The sequence below is a fragment of the Doryrhamphus excisus genome, chromosome 9 (genome assembly GCF_030265055.1).
Source record: "Doryrhamphus excisus isolate RoL2022-K1 chromosome 9, RoL_Dexc_1.0, whole genome shotgun sequence".
Lineage (NCBI taxonomy): Eukaryota > Metazoa > Chordata > Actinopteri > Syngnathiformes > Syngnathidae > Doryrhamphus > Doryrhamphus excisus.
Window position 1 is genome coordinate 14,198,854 of NC_080474.1, and position 12,179 is coordinate 14,211,032.

The following is a 12,179-nucleotide window of genomic DNA, read 5'->3' on the forward strand; positions in this document are numbered from 1 at the left end:
AGAGGGAAGGAGGTTGTTCCCCAAAATCTCACAATACACGGCCCCAGTCATCCTCTCTTTAATGCAGTGCACTCGTCCTGTCCCATGTGCAGAAAAACACCCCCAAAGCATGATGCTACCACCCCCATGCTTCACAGTAGGGATGGTGTTCTTCGGATTGTACTCTTCATTCTTCTTCCTCCAAACACGCTTATTGGAATTATGACCAAAAAGTTCTATTTTGGTCTCATCTGACCATAAAACTTTCTCCCATGACTCCTCTGTATCATCCAAATGGTCATATGCAAACTTAAGACGGGCCTTGACATGTGCTGGTTTAAGCAGGGGAACCTTTCGTGCCATGCATGATTTCACATCATGACGTCTTAGTGTATTACCTACAGTAACCTTAGAAACGGTGGTCCCAGCTCTTTTCAGGTCATTGACCAAGTCCTGTCGTGTAGTTCTGGGCTGATTCCTCACCTTTCTTAGAATCATTGAGACCCCACGAGGTGATATCTTGCATGGGGCTCCACTCCGATTGAGATTGACCGTCATGTTTAGCTTCTTCCATTTTCTAATGATAGCTCCAACAGTGGACCTTTTTTCACCAAGCTGCTTGGTAATTGCTCCGTAGCCCTTTCCAGCCTTGTGGAGGTGTACAATTTTGTCTCTGGTGTCTTTGGACAGCTCTTTGGTCTTCGCCATGTTACAAGTTAAAGTCTTACTGATTGTATGGGGTGGACAGGTGTCTTTATGCAGCTAACGACCTCAAACAGGTGCATCTGATTCAGGATGATACATGGAGTGCAGGTGGACTTCTAATGGGCAGACTAACAGGTCTTTCAGGGTCAGAATTCTAGATGATACACAGGTGTTCAAATACTTATTTGCAGCTGTATCACACAAATAAATTGTTAAAAAATCATGCATTGTGATTTCTGGATTTTTCTTTTTAGTTTATCTCTCTCACAGTGGACATGCACCTACGATGAAAATTTCAGACCCCTCCATGATTTCTAAGTGGGAGAAATAGCAAAATAGCAGGGTGTTCAAATACTTATTTTCTTCACTGTAGGTTAACTAAAGTTCACCCAGCCCCCCAACATGCTCCAAATTGTACCAATGTTGTGTATTTGTTTGTGCTCGTTTTGTGCAGTTAAAATGAACGTTTAGAGGTTTTTAGAGGGCTTCTAGTCAAAATAGGTGTATCCCGCATACAGCATTGTATGCTAGCGCAAATAAACTTGTTTTCTCTGTTATAATGCACAGAATAAAGAAAGAAATATGCGTTCATGTTTCACATAAGGATTGTGAATGATGGACAAAATAAATTTAAAACAGTGTAGTTCCCTTTTAATACTAATGAGGTGTTTGTCCACGAGTGTCTCTGACAGTTGTGTATCTCCAAGAAACACTGTTTTGTACTTCGTATCAACTTTTTACAAATGCACTATTTAATGTCTATCCAATGTTATATACGTATATAAGAGAACTATTGACAAGAAAACTAACTGTAACACTACAGTCACATTTTAACAGTAAAATTATGTTACCATACTTCAGTCTATTCGCTGAAGAAAAGCAAATTGCTGAAACTTACAGCTTCCAAGTCCATAGTAGGCTGACAAATATTTTAATGTGTAGCGAAGCCTGCTTTTTGCACAGTGCTGGGCATATACTGTACTTGTGGTGGACTCATCTAACTAGGGGAGGGTCAGGAATACAGGGGGAGAAGGTTTTTTAATGTATTCATACATTATAAATTGGCTTTCGGGATACATATTACTGCTTCATATATTAATAAGCCACTTTTGCGTCATCGATTCAGTCGAGTGTCTTCTTTGTCCATATAATGGCTCTTGGAAAGTGTACAAATCGCAGGTCCTTTCTTCCTGCAGCTATCAGGCTGTACAACCAGCACTCTTATGTACATCTGTGCAATACTTTGTTTTTTACATTCAGTATAGTTACTCCAGACCCCATTCACTGTGCAATATCTGATCAACCTCCATGTGCAATATTAAGGCTCTAAATGCAATATACTAAGTTCTATGTGAAGTATTGCCATGATGCCTCATATTAACTCACTTTAACCCAAGATCTCAGTGTATAGACTGGTCATATATCTCATCTCGTTTCATATTATCTGCATACTGTATTTGTATATAACTCTGGGAAAAAACTGTTGATTTTGTTAATACTTGGGTTGTTTATTTTTCTATATTGTGTATTTTGTACTGCTTAACTGATTCTGTACTCTTGCTGCTGTGCAATGCAAATTTCCCCACTGAGGGACAAATAAATGCAGGGTCAAACTGATGCCAATTTGAAACAATGAATTGAATGTCCATTATTTCCAATGGTAGAAATTGTTGATGCAGCCCAACATCCCATAACATGTTGTACGTGTTTCTAGTGTTCAACAGTATGTAGGACATGCTCTAAACGCACATACACTGACAAGAGGAGTGCATCAGTTTGGAGGCTCCTTCATGGGGGAGGTGAAGGCTCTTCTTGCATGTGAATCTGCCACAGTGGTTGACAAGACATCTGGAGTAAACACATGTCAACATCTGCGCCTTTTTTGGCGAAGGGGGTGGGGGTGGGGGGGGTGAAAGCCTTTTGTGTCTCGATACCGACACGCGACAGTTTGGAAGGCAAAGTTTCACCACTTGAAAAAGGCCTTCACATCCTCAAATCATAGCTGGCGTGTCGAGCGTAATCTTCTCAATTACCCGCCTCTACTGTACGTTTCGCCCCTATAATCGTCTGATTCCTTCGCTGCATGAGGAATGTTGTCTGGTTGCTGACAATGAGACGCAAACAACAACAAGGAAGGGGAGGAGTGTTTGGTACTCACCAAAATCCTCCAGAGGCCTAAAGGGGGAAGCCACCTCACAGACCCGAAAAACTGCTTCTCACTCCTCAGCTCTGGATATACTGACAGCAATTATGGCTTGCTCACCAAGGAGAGAGCCACTCCATGGGAAACCACAAGTGAGGGATGAAAACCTCCTCCTTCACACTCCGCATCTTTCTTCCTGAAAGAGAGAGACAGACATCTACCTTCAGCTCAGGGTGATTGTTTACTTTGAGTGATGTGCCATTATGACACTTGAGCAAATCAATGCAAAGTGTGGCAAACAGAGAAGGATTTGGGAGTTAAAAATGTATCGCTTCAGGTGCCAAAACGTTTGACAACCTGCTCTGCTGATGTACATTTATTAACCAAAGTAGGGGAACCTATTGACATAGAAGCCCAATAAATAAATTAGGATTTAATTATTGAACTAAATTACTTAAAATTATTCATTCATTCATTTTCTACCGCTTTTCCTCACAAGGGTCGCGAGGGTGCTGGAGCCTATCCCAGCTGTCTTCGGGCAAGAGGCGGGGTACACCCTGGACTGGTCGCCAGCCAATCACAGGCCACATATAGACAAACAACCATTCACACTCACATTCATACCTATGGACAATTTGGAGTCACCAATTAACCTAGCATGTTTTTGGAATGTGGGAGGAAACCGGAGTACCCGGAGAAAACCCACGCATGCACGGGGAGAACATACAAACTCCACACAAAGATAGCCCGAGGGGTTAATTAAACCACTTTTCCACCGTGCAGCCCAGAATTAAAAGTAAACAAAAAAATAACAGAAAAATGGGAATTGAGTAAAAGGTATGAAGTAAAGAGAAAAAGCTGAAATGTTGATACAATTAACATAAACCTTTATCTTGAGGGCAAGAGTGTGTGTGTGTGTGGGGGGGGGGGGGGGGGGGGGGGGGAGTACTTATAGCATTTCTTAAAGGCTGGCAGGTCTACTTTTCACAATTACAACATTGGTTCTGTTGCAGCTGCGTTGTGTAATATTCAATTATGTTTTCCATTCCGCTTTCTCATGCACTCCAAAATCATTACTAAAGTATAAAAAAATAAATACTTATTTAATACCTGGATACTAATACTTTAGTACCCGGGGAAAACCCACGCATGCACGGGGAGAACATGCAAACTCCACACAGAGATGGCCGAGGGTGGAATTGAACCCTGGTCTCCTAGCTGTGAGGTCTGTGCGCTAACCACTCGCTGGCCTTGCCGCCCTACTTAAAATTAGTGAATATTTAATATAACACATTTTATTAACAAATGCATGTGAAGTATCAGGGGGTTGCCTACAGCCACAGCTGTTGATGCCATGTTTTTTGACTTATATGTGTTGGTAGACCACACACTCAGTAGTGAACTTAAGTAGTGTACAAAAGTAGTTGTATTTCCATGGCGATTTCTGTAACTTGCCCAACGCCGACGGCGACTCGGCTGCAGTAAAACACAGAAAAAACTCTTTCATCCTCTTCATGTTTCATGAACTCGTCATATGAAGTCTGTCTCATGCCAGATAATTTCCTATCACACGGCGTCCGATCCATCTTTACAACCTCTCACATGATTCTCCTTTGACGTTAGAAGGTCCATGAAAGGCTGTGAGCAAAGTGAAGAATATTGGAATGACTCAGTGACAGCTCATTTCAAACTGCAGAAGGTGTGTTGGCCTCTCTTTCACTCTGCAATGGTCAACGCCAGGCTCACAAGGACCACGCCAAATCTCAACAAACCACATATTACTCTCTGTCGCTGTCCATTCTCCTCTCCTGGTGCTTGACAGCACCTGTACCAACCAATTTACATGGAAAGTGACTCTAATTGTCATGTCTGCAGACGAGGTTAGGCAGCCATTGCGGATGCACAGGGGGGGAAAAACACTTAGCTACTTTAAAAAGTAGCTATGGTGGAACCGTATGGGCTCTTATGCAGAGTGAGCAGCTCTGACATACAGTAAGTTAGCATGCTTACAGTCCTTTTCATGGATTAGCCATTTAATTAAAACATAAAAATCATAAAATAATAATAAATGTACTGTACTGTATGTCTAACTTTTTATATATGACTGCTGTGCCCCGCCCCACTTTTTCTCATGTTTTAGCTGTGTATTAATGAATGAATGTTGTATTTTAATGTATATTTTACTCCGTTTACTTGCTTTTATTCAACTCCATTCTTCTGTAAAGTGTCTTTGAGTATTTTGAAAAGCACTATACAAATAAAATGTATTATTATTATATTATTATTATTATCTCTTGCAACACAGTATCAATGCACCACCATTAAAATATATATATAAGCATAACACAATGAAAAAAGCAACAAATTAAATTCATTCATCCATCCATTTTCTACCGCTTATCCTCATGAGGGTCACAGATGTGCTGGAGCCTATCCCAGCTGTCTACCAGCGAGAGGCGGGGTACACCCTGGACTGGTTGCCAGCCAACAACAAATCAATTTTTCCAACAGTAACACTAACACTAAACACATTTATATAAGCCGCACCCACCACATTTAAAGAGAAAAAAAAATACACATATAGGCCGCAATTAGGTATAAGCAGCAGGTGTCCACGTTATAAAATAGGCTATTTACACAGAAAGACAAACTATATACCTTGTAATTCTACCTACACTGTTCCTACCGATCTACCTATGCTGTTCCCATCGTTACTCATTAGCTCAGACGAGTAAGACGTAAGACACTTTAATGTGACCCAAGCAGTCTAACCAGAAGCTATAGTAATACTACTCTTGATCAAACTTATTTAAGATTTGTCAGATCAAAACACGATGGCTGTATAAACGTATTCCTGAATGTGCACTCTAAAAATCATGGGAACTGTAGTTTTTTTTAGTAATAAATTAGCCACATCATTGTTTAAGCTGCGTCTTTGGGTACAGTCACATCTTCAGTGAAGGTAATCGTAACCTTAAAGTGGATGTATTATGCTTTTTCTAATAGGGATGAGCTGGATACTCGTCTTAAACAAGTATGTGTTACGGATTATGCATTTTTGCCAGATACGAGTATGAAACGAGTTTAGTCAATATCAGTATTCGTGTTTAAAGAAAATGGTCATTATGTATTCACTCTTCATGCTACTTTACAACATAATTATGTTAGGCATGTTCATTCATTCATTTTTTCATGTTTTTTTTTTCATTAAAAATACAGTGACTGATGTTATAATGGGATTTAATACAGTGCCTGTACAGCTAAAGGTTATATTGTGGGACAGTTTGACCCTGGAACTGATTAATTCAATTACATAATTCATTGTTATGATTCGCCTTGTCGTTCTTCGTAGAAATGTTCAAATGTTTCTATTAATTGTATTAAATGCAAGTTGTGTAATAGAAAGTATGGTTAATAAAGGTTTGGGCCTTCGGTTCATATTGTTTATTATGGGGACATTGTGTTTCAAAATTCATACAGCAACTACTCCTTGTCTTGATTATTCTTAACAATGATGGTGGTTAACAGGAACTAATTATTTTTCCATCCAAATTCCCAATCTGCATTGTTACACAATGGCAAATACTGACATTTTGATGTACTACAACCTCACTGGCACCACTTTTGTCTCAATACCTCGAGCCCCTTTGTGGCTTCCCGCTGTTCTTTCCCTTTTCTTTCCTACACCTTTCAGCTGTGAGGTGAAATTACCGCACTTTTGTCTGCCTTTGAATGCATCCCGCCAACGCCCGTGGGACCCTTAAATGTGCTCTGAGCGCTGGAGAGTAAAGTTAAAGCTGTCCTATTGAATTGATGGAGCATACATGAAACCAAAGCCAAAGCTCGTCACATGTGGAAATGACTTGCAGACATATGCAAGGTCCCGTACGCAGACACGTACGTACGCCGTGAGGATCCCCACCTTACAGTCAGGTGCTGAGCTGTTGCCCTGCAGGCACGATTCACTCGTTAAATCTCTCACGAGGAAAGCGAGAGGCCTCATTTTGCCGTGCTGCACGTTATTGAAATCACTGCATGGTTATTTTACACGGCGTTTCATTTCGGTAATCAACATCTGACGCTTGAAAGAGCATTTTGTAATGAGTTAAAAGGGTACCAAAGCATCACCTTGCAATTATTTACAGCCATATTGATTTATTGGACTCTCACATATTTAATCCAAATGTCTTATTACCTTGCCTGACAATGAAAAACAAGAAAAGAATGAATTTCAACGGGCGCTCATTTATGTCAAAATGGTGTGGAATGTCTGAATCATAGGCGGAAAATTGAAAGCAATTTTCTACGTATTAAAAAGGCAGAGTAATTCAATTTGGGCTCAGGGAACTGATAAAATGCATGAAGATCAATAAAAGAGAAAATAGTTGTCTGATAGATGAAATAGATGAATTATCCTGCCCTGCCTTGGTTTTAGCTTATAGTTTGGCTGATAACGTATACATTCTCAAAAAAAAAAAAGTTTTGACCCTTACAACTTAATATAGCATCTTTTACCCACATTGATATTAATGACAGCTATTGACTGCAACACTAAAGATTCCTGGTAAAGAACAGATTCAACCAATGAAATTAATATTGACGTCCGAAAGAGAAAGTAAATTATGAAGACTGGGCATCACTATATAACACTCCACCCTTTTCGACTTGTTGATATGCGGCATCCCTTCATGACACAGAATTACTGAAACTTTCCTGACTTTTTGGATTTTTCTGCCGAAACAACATAACATAGAAACAACACAGCACCATAAATGCGATGATAATCCACCCATTTTCTGTACTGATTATCCTCACAAGGTTCGTGGGCATGCTGGAGCCTATCCCAGCTGTCTTCGAGCGACAGGCGGGGTACACCCTGGACTGGTCGCCAGCCAATCACAGGGCACATATAGACAAACAACCATTCACATTCACATTAATACCTATAGACAAAGGAAACCATTATAGCCAGAGCATTTAAAATCGCGAAGTGGAAGGGAAAGAAAAAGTATTAAATAAGTATTTGTTTTGTTATACTTTAATAATGATTTTGGTGTGCATGAGAAAGCGGAATGGAAAACATAACAAAACATTGACAAAATTGAATATTACACAACGCAGCTGCAACAGAACCAATGTTGTCATCGTGAAAAGTACTCTACCCCCCCCCCCCCCCCCCCCCCCCCCCCACACACACACTCACTTGCCCTCTCGATAAAGTTAATAGTAGCAACATTTCAGCTTTTTCTCTTTACTTCGTACCTTTTACTCAATTCCCATTTTTTCTGTTATTTTTTGGTTTAATTTTACTTCTGGGCTGCACGCTGGAAAAGTGGTTTGATTAACCCCTCAGGCATTTTTGTGTGGAGTTTGCATGTTCTCCCCGTGCATGCGTGGGTTTCCTTCTGGTACTCCGATTTCCTCCCACATTCCAAAAACATGCTAAAAAAACATGCTAGGCGACTTGTCCATTGGTATGAATGTGAGTGTGAATGGTTGTTTGTCTATATGTGCCCTGTGATTGGCTGGCCACCAGTCCAGGGTGTACCTTGCCTCTCGCCCGAACACAGCTGGGATAGGCTCCAGCATGCCTGTGACCCTCCTGTGAATAAGAGGTAGAAAATGAATGAGTTTCTATGTGTGGGCCAACAAAAAACTTATGGAGGAGACAAAAAAGTGACAGCATGAAGTTGTTCATTGTTCTGCGTGTGTTAGATTAACAAATAAGTAAATCTGATGATGACGTTGTGCATTAAAAGTGTTCATATTCTTGAAGATTTTTCAAGATCATTTACACTCCGCACCATAAGTGTACCCAAAACTTCAATATTGTGTAGTAAATGAGATCTGGTCTTCTTTCGTGGTGCTGTAACTAATTAAAGTGTTTTCTGATCTGTATGAGTCATTTGTTTGTTGACTGGATGCACTGACTATGTTAGAAATCCCCCAATTTTGTATGTGTAAGGAAAGTTATGATTTCATAAATATGTCTTTTTTTCGGGCAGTACTTGAACACACCATATGTGTTGCAGACTGAGACTCTGATGCACAGACAGATATGTATTTCCATTTTTCCTTTCAAACAGCAACAAATACAGAACGTTTTACTCTAACATGAAGATGAGAAAGTGTTTCTCTACTTTGGTCTGATTTAATTATGGAGACCAACAAGCGAATTGTATGAATTATTTTTAGGTTTACAAATGTATCATCAAGCACAATATCCATGTCATGGTCCACCAGGATGATGTGACTCCATTTAACCCAACGATGTACTCCAGCCAAGGTGACAGTTCCGATCACAACACAACAATTCTTTGACAGGTCTGACAGCCAATCATTGTTTAGCTGCAGTAACCAAAACATCGGGCTTCCTCGTCACATTTTAATCATCCGCAATTAGTTTTGTTTTAATAACACTGGCAATTAAAAGGTCCTGCCGTCTGCATAATTCATGACGGAACCGCACCAATGTCAGAAATCAAATGCAACAAATTGGAAGTAACAAGTTTCAGACAGTGTGATTCAATTAAGATGCGGGGGGAAACACTGGGCCATGCATAATTAAGGGGCCGGCGAGGCAAGACTCATGTCAGGCCTGTCAGCCCCGCCGCTGCTATTGGATTTGGCCTGTCACACACACTCACATCAGTCCTGGAAGAATTGCAGCTTACACTGATTTCTTACTTTTTATTCGCGAGTGCTCCCCAGTGTGTGTACATGTGTGTCGCAGGGGGAGTATCGGATTGCTATATCCTGTTATACATTATCTATACGCTACAGTTGATATTATTGTAAAAATAAAGATAAAAAAAAACATGCAGGAATTCTGAAGACTGACATCTTTCATGGATCAGTAGATTACCGCTCCACAAGGTGGTGCTCTTCAAATGAAATAAGGTCAAACAAAAGTAGCCGGACTTTAAACAAAACAAACACACATTACAAGGTGTAATCCAGCTATTCTCAAACTGTGGTGCAAGGGCCACTGGTGGTAACGGGTTGCATCTAAGGAGGTTTTTCAGGTCAAAACGCCAAAGTATTTAATCGTTTCAGACATATATACAACGAGCCCGGTCATTAGCGTAATGCAAAGGTGCAATATTTCCATCACTACCTCTGTTACTACCTCAAATATATTTATTTAACAACTCAATACACTCAATACAATACACTTATATGTGACTTTACTCCTCATCTGTATACACCAGTCATTACTTGCACTAAAATTAATATCTGTAATATGTCTGCTCCTGTATATGCTCCTGTGCAATATTATGTGTATACAGTAAACCTCGGATATATCGGACTCGGATATATCGGAAATTCGCTCACAACGGACAGATAAAAAAGAACCGATTTTTCTGTAATGCATTTCCAATAAAAATTCATTGCATATATCGGATTTTTTATAACGGATTTCGCCTATTTCGGACAAAATCTCCAGTCCCGTTCCAATGCATTTCCATTAAATTTCCCTCGCATATATCGGATGGCCGCATCGTTATGCTAATCTTGTTGATGTCACTGGCTATTGTCTTTCTCCTGGCTCCAGATTTAGGACAAATATAAAAGTGAGTGACGTCAATAATACTAGCACAGCAGTGAATGAGATCTTAACCTCACTATTGGAAATAACGTAGGCCTGACGGGCGTAACAGGGCCTAGCTTAATTAACAATTTGTTATGCTCTGAGTCCAATAAAGTTAAATTCTCATTACCTTACGTCTCTTTTCATTGCCCAGTCCAGGTACATTGGAAACATAGTCAAGGAAGTGCCTTTTTATAACGGATAAAATCCGATATATGTGTAAAACAGACATTTTCCGGTATACGCATATATCGGACAAAACCAGTGGGAACAATTGAATCCGATATATCCGAGATTTACTGTATTTGGATATCTTGTATATATCTTGTATATATCTTGTTAAACTGTCTTTTTTACTCTACTTTTTGTATACTTTTTTAACTTGACTACTGCACTGAAAGGAGAAGCTCTCCAATCTCGTTGTCCATCTTGTATAATGACAATAAAGACCATTCCATTCCAAATGATCTCTTTTGGAAACGCCTTCCAGAGTGGAACCATCTGAAAACACCGGCTTGTTGTTTCCGTGTTGACAAGTAACCCACTTCTTTTTAAAAAATGATGACATCACCGACCAGTCGCTGTCACGTGACTAGAAGTGAGCTTTGACGACAAGCCAACGTAATATCTGAATATTTCGACTAGCATGACTCTCACCCTCTTCAACATTCTACGGATATTTTATGGTCTCAAACTCATCGTAAATCTAGATGAGTCTTTGAAAACGGAAGACTGACGTACGCACATGCATTCTTTCTTTGACTATTATAGTATTATTATAGTAGCCATGTGGTTATGTAAGCGTGTCTGTTCACACTGCCACACATAGGCGTACCTTGGATATGACATTGTTTTCACCCAGGCACTCGTTCTGGTTGGATGCAACTATTTTTTTTTTCAACATTCCTGTGCACAAAGGGCCTAAATGGTAAACACAAGATTTAAAAAAAAAAAATAGATTTAGAAACAATAGAAAAGCAAAGCAATAGAAAAGCAAAATTACAAAGCCTGCGATTGGCTGCCAGCCACTCCAGGGTGCACCTCACCCCTCGGCCAAAGTCAGCTGGGACAGGACTAGGCGACCCAAGTGGGGGTAGAAAATGGATTGATGGATGGAAATTCCAGAGCAATAAGCTGATTTAAATGAGACAAGTCAATTACCTCTTTGTAAATCAAATGTAGTGGCTAAAGTGGAGATAGCAAAAATGGTGGTACTGGTAAAGCAGAATACTTTTGAGGTGGTACTTGAGGTGGACGAGTGGTTAGGAGACCCTGGTTCAGTTCCCCGCTCGGGCATCTCTGTGTGGAGTTTTCTCCAGTTTCCTCCCACATTCCAAAAACATGCTAGGTTAATTGGTGACTCCAAATTGTCCATAGGTATGAATGTGAGTGTGAATGGTTGTTTGTCTATATGTGCCCTGTGATTGGCTGGCCACCAGTCCAGGGTGTACCTTGCCTCTCGCCCGAAGACAGCTGGGATAGGCTCCAGCGTGCAGGTACAGAAAATGGATGGATGGATGTTCTATAGCTATTTTTAATATTCACAATTTTGCTCAATTGAATAACACGCCCAAAATTTTTTCCTTTAGTTCTTCCTTTACATTTTCCTTCCTCCAGTCCCATAGTAGTGCTGGCTGGCTTGACTATACTTAATAAATATGGTATTTTAACATCTACCCGGATGTTGTATAGATGACAAAAAGGTAGTTGATCAATAATCTAATTGCCGAACCACGCCAAAACAACATCAGCAAATTCAAC

General features: G+C 40.1%; 1 long non-coding RNA gene across 1 annotated transcript in view; it reads right to left on the minus strand.

The window, feature by feature from the left end:
* LOC131135366 (uncharacterized) overlaps window positions 1–12,179 on the minus strand; it is a 183,423-nt gene that overhangs the window by 117,952 nt on the left and 53,292 nt on the right. Inside the window, exon 7 of the long non-coding RNA XR_009131584.1 lies at window positions 2,843–3,023. This is a non-coding gene — a long non-coding RNA (uncharacterized LOC131135366). The remainder of the gene's footprint in view (window positions 1–2,842; window positions 3,024–12,179) is intronic.